We start from the raw sequence: 5,155 nt of genomic DNA, 5'->3' as shown, positions 1-5,155 counted from the left end.
AGCTGTGTTTCTAGACTTTTGAAAAGAGCCAATTGATTTCTCATTAGTATCTCTGTCTGGTCTTGTCTAGATGCAGTTTTCTGATTTAGCTGTTGTTGTCCTTGAATGAATTGTGTCAACTGATCACCAGTTCCGAGAGTTGGGTTGGTTACTTTTGTAATTTGGGTGGTTGGGGAATTTTCCTCAGCTGGTGGACCAGTAAGTGGAAGTGGTTGATCGTAGCTCAATTGAGATTGTTGGGGTGGATAAGGTGGGTATCGATAGTGAAAAGGTTGGTATTGAATGTAACAGACTGAACCGTCAGGGTTTTCGTACTCAACTTGATATTCTTCAGTGGGTTGGGGGTTGGTACAGTTAACACAGGCCTGGACCTGGTTAACTTGATGCGGCTGCGTCTTCAATTCTCCGAGTTGTTTGGCAAGAGACTCCATCTTATCCGTGAGAGATTTGATGGCCTCTGTTTAATTATTAAGTGCGGAGAGTGGTGCAGATGATGAAGTTGTTTCACCACTGTTCCAGTCATGATGATGGATTGTCATGTTTTCGAGCACCTCCCATGCTTCGTCTGCGGTTTGGTTCATCAGATTTCCTTGAGCGGTGGCATGGATCGTCGTCCTATGATTTACCGTAAGACCATTATAGAAGGTGCAAATTTGGGTTGACCGTTCTAACTGGTGGTTAGGGCATTTCTTCAACAGGGTTTTGAATCGCTCCCATGCAATGTAAAGAGATTCATCATAACTTTGTTTAAAGTTAATGATGTCATTCTTAAGCTTGGTTTGTTTAGAAGGAGGGAAATATTTGGTGAGGAATTTAGTAGCCATCTCCGTCCAAGACGTGATGGAATCTTTTTCTAGTCCTTCGAACCATGTCTGTGCATGATGTGTGAGAGAATAGGGGAACAAGTATAGCCGGACTATATCATGTCCTATCCCCGGCTGCTTGTAGGAGTTCGAAAGCGAGATGAATTTTTCAAGGTGAGAATTAGGATCGTCATTCACTAATCCATGGAATTGACAGCCATTTTGGATGAGCTGAATGATGTAATGTTTTACTCGAACGAGTGTCCTTGAATCTCTGGGAATCTGATCGGTCCTCCTCGACCTTCAATCGAGGGTTTAGTGTTTTCTGCTAAAGTAACGCGTAACGCCATTTGTTTTTCGAATCGAGCTTCATTGCGTGCTTTAGAGATTATGGCATCTGGATCAGGTACGAATAACAATGGCCCTGGTCTAGATCGGGTTTGGGTCATACACTGGGTATGCCTCTTTTTGTTGTTTTAAATTTTAAACAGATAAAATAGGTTCCTAACTTAGTCTAAGGTAATCTAATTATTAATCTAAAGTAATCTAAGGTAGTCTGTGGTATTCTTATTCTGAAGTAGTCTAAGGTATTCTAGGCTAAGGTATTCTAATTATCCTAATTATTGATACATTTTTGGTTCTTGCTACTGATTCCCTGGTATTTCGATAACAGAGCTTCGCACGAATTATTCAACAAACCAAGTGGCCAGGACGACTACGGAGAGGCAGGATCCTTTTGGTTCCAATATAATTGGAGAATGTTCGGAAAATCCAACAACCAAGTCCGTGTATAATTGTCTTTCTTAGACACCAATTATATTTTTGTGAATGAGTTTGATAGAAAGCAGTATTGTCTGATACCAGTTCCCCAGCAGCGGCGCCAAAAACTAGGTTCCCTCTTGATATGACCGAAATGGACAGTTTTATTTTGTGCGGTGTCGTTAGGTTGCAGTACGTCAGAGTCAGCCACCAAGAGGGAGGTACTTGTTTTAAATTTATATTTAGCGGGGCCTAAATCGTACTACTCCTTATTATGAGTAAGGGAAGTATGACCTAGAGTCGTATTTTTGAGATATCAGTATAATCGAACCTATATATACATCTTAAGATAATTCTAAGGTGCAGGAGTAGTGGGTGATTACCTAATTTTGTATTTTTCTAGAGTAAAGTAAAGTAAATACGATAAAATTTGTAATTCAGATAAGGCTAAAACAAGTGCATGTTACGATTTCATCAGTTACTTTGCCGATATTATGGAATGCTGGCTCATGGATAGGCAGTGACCTTGTACTTACTATACTAGTCCTAAACGCCGCTATCATAAGACATGTCACTGGGTAATACGATAGGCTTGAAGATTCTGAATAGACAGCAACGTCCTTTACCCCTGACGCCCGTGCAGTCTGACTATAGGCATACACGTTCAGACGGCTCATCTAATTGAGCGACTCGGTTGGGTGACATATTAACATTCCGAAATGGTCTAAACTTTCTTAAGTATAATAGAATAAATGGTTTTCCATATCCGAGAGATGTGATGGGTCTCGATGCTTTCGTTAATGATTGGTTTAAAAGATAGTTAGGCCCTCAAAAGAGTTCAACCATAAAGAACACCATGGCCAAGTCAAGCTGACTTCCATGAAAACGTTCGGCTATCCTAACGGTCCAATCCTTTATGTGTTCGAACAAACAGTTCCTTAATTAACCAAGAATCCCTTAAGCGGGGTGCAATGCTTGAGACCGCGTTATGGTGAAGTGTACTAGTCAACACTAACCGTGTTCCATGGCCTTACTTAGCAGATGTACAGCTTACAACAACCGTTGTGCTTCAGCGTGCACATAGGAAGTTTATATGCTTAGTGACTACACTAGCATGGTCTAGGACCGAAAATGTACTAGGGGTCTAGTCAAATGTTTCACTACAAAAGAGTCCTCAGTTTATATCCAAGGCTCGGTGGACTTAATCGGAAAGCATTTCGACAACATACATAAACCATAATGTAATTTTGGCATTATAACTGATTACGTCATAGCATACACTAAAGATAACTACTCGCTAATCTGGCAACAATATCACAAAACATAATAATTGAAGACATTATATAAAGATAAGGGATAGAAGTACCAGTGGATTAAACGAGTTCTGAATACAAAAGTGACAACTTCAAGACTCCAGACCGCTCCTAATACAATCTTCGGCGTTCTTCTCCGGGTACTAGGTTTCCCCCACGGAGTCGAAGACCTTGAAAGTATGACTAATATTGTACAAGAGAGAGAAAGAAATGAATTGAAGTATGTGTTGAAAATGAATGACAAATGTGAAATGTCCCGTTCTTATTGATTAAAAACGTTCCATATTAATTGATTTCGTTGCGAGGTTTTGACCTCTATATGAGACGTTTTTCAAAGACTGCATTCATTTTTAAAACAAACCATAACCTTTATTTCATAAATAAAGGTTTAAAAATCTTTACGTAGATTATCAAATAATGATAATCTAAAATATCCTGTTTACACACGACCATTACATAATGGTTTACAATACAAATATGTTACATCGAAATCAGTTTCTTGAATGCAGTTTTTACACAATATCATACAAACATGGACTCCAAATCTTGTTCTTTTTTTAATATGCAACAGCAGAAGCTCTTAGTATTCACCTGAGAATAAACATGCTTTAAACATCAACAAAAATGTTGGTGAGTTATAGGTTTAACCTATATATATCAAATCGTAACAATAGACCACAAGATTTCATATTTCAATACACATCCCATACATAGAGATAAAAATCATTCATATGGTGAACACCTGGTAACTGACATTAACAAGATGTATATATAAGAATATCCCCATCATTCTGGGACACCCTTCGGATATGATATAAATTTCGAAGTACTAAAGCATCCGGTACTTTGGATGAGGTTTGTTAGGCCCAATTGATCTATCTTTAGGATTCGCGTAAATTAGGGTGTCTGTTCCCTAATTCTTAGATTACCAGACTTAATAAAAAGGGGCATATTCGATTTCGATAATTCAACCATAGAATGTAGTTTCACGTACTTGTGTCTATTTTGTAAATCATTTATAAAACCTGCATGTATTCTCATCCCAAAAATATTAGATTTTAAAAGTGGGACTATAACTCACTTTAACAGATTTTTACTTCGTCGGGAAGTAAGACTTGGCCACTGGTTGATTCACGAACCTATAACAATATATACATATATATCAAAGTATGTTCAAAATATATTTACAACACTTTTAATATATTTTGATGTTTTAAGTTTATTAAGTCAGTTGTCCTCGTTAGTAACCTACAACTACTTGTCTACAGTTAGATGTACAGAAATAAATCGATAAATATTATCTTGAATCAATCCACGACCCAGTGTATACGTATCTCAGTATTGATCACAACTCAAACTATATATATTTTGGAATCAACCTCAACCCTGTATAGCTAACTCCAACATTCACATATAGAGTGTCTATGGTTGTTCCGAAATATATATAGATGTGTCGACATGATAGGTCGAAACATTGTATACGTGTCTATGGTATCTCAAGATTACATAATATACAATACAAGTTGATTAAGTTATGGTTGGAATAGATTTGTTACCAATTTTCACGTAGCTAAAATGAGAAAAATTATCCAATCTTGTTTTACCCATAACTTCTTCATTTTAAATCCGTTTTGAGTGAATCAAATTGCTATGGTTTCATATTGAACTCTATTTTATGAATCTAAACAGAAAAAGTATAGGTTTATAGTCAGAAAAATAAGTTACAAGTTGTTTTTGTAAAAGTAGTCATTTCAGTCGAAAGAACGACGTCTAGATGACCATTTTAGAAAACATACTTCCACTTTGAGTTTAGCCATAATTTTTGGATATAGTTTCATGTTCATAATAAAAATCATTTTCCCAGAATAACAACTTTTAAATCAAAGTTTATCATAGTTTTTAATTAACTAACCCAAAACAGCCAGCGGTGTTACTACGACGGCGTAAATCCGATTTTACGGTGTTTTTCGTGTTTCCAGGTTTTAAATCATTAAGTTAGCATATCATATAGATATAGAACATGTGTTTAGTTGATTTTAAAAGTCAAGTTATAAGGATTAACTTTTATTTGCGAACAAGTTTAGAATTAACTAAACTATGTTCTAGTGATTACAAGTTTAAACCTTCGAATAAGATAGCTTTATATGTATGAATCGAATGATGTTATGAACATCATTACTACCTAAAGTTACTTGGATAAACCTACTAAAAATGTGAAAAAATAGATCTAGCTTCAAAGGATCCTTGGATGGCTTGAAAGTTCTTGAAGCAGAATCATGA

General features: G+C 36.4%; 1 non-coding gene across 1 annotated transcript; it reads left to right on the top strand.

Annotated features, from left to right (window-relative positions):
- The first annotated feature begins 669 nt into the window (after positions 1 to 669).
- LOC139869802 (small nucleolar RNA R71) lies at positions 670 to 775 on the top strand. The gene has a single exon (XR_011766380.1). It is a non-coding gene; the product is annotated as a small nucleolar RNA R71 (small nucleolar RNA).
- Positions 776 to 5,155: the final 4,380 nt, after the last annotated feature.

The sequence above is a fragment of the Rutidosis leptorrhynchoides genome, chromosome 9 (genome assembly GCF_046630445.1).
Source record: "Rutidosis leptorrhynchoides isolate AG116_Rl617_1_P2 chromosome 9, CSIRO_AGI_Rlap_v1, whole genome shotgun sequence".
Lineage (NCBI taxonomy): Eukaryota > Viridiplantae > Streptophyta > Magnoliopsida > Asterales > Asteraceae > Rutidosis > Rutidosis leptorrhynchoides.
The sequence above is the reverse complement of the archived record's forward strand: the minus strand, read 5'-3'. Positions and strand labels throughout refer to the sequence as shown.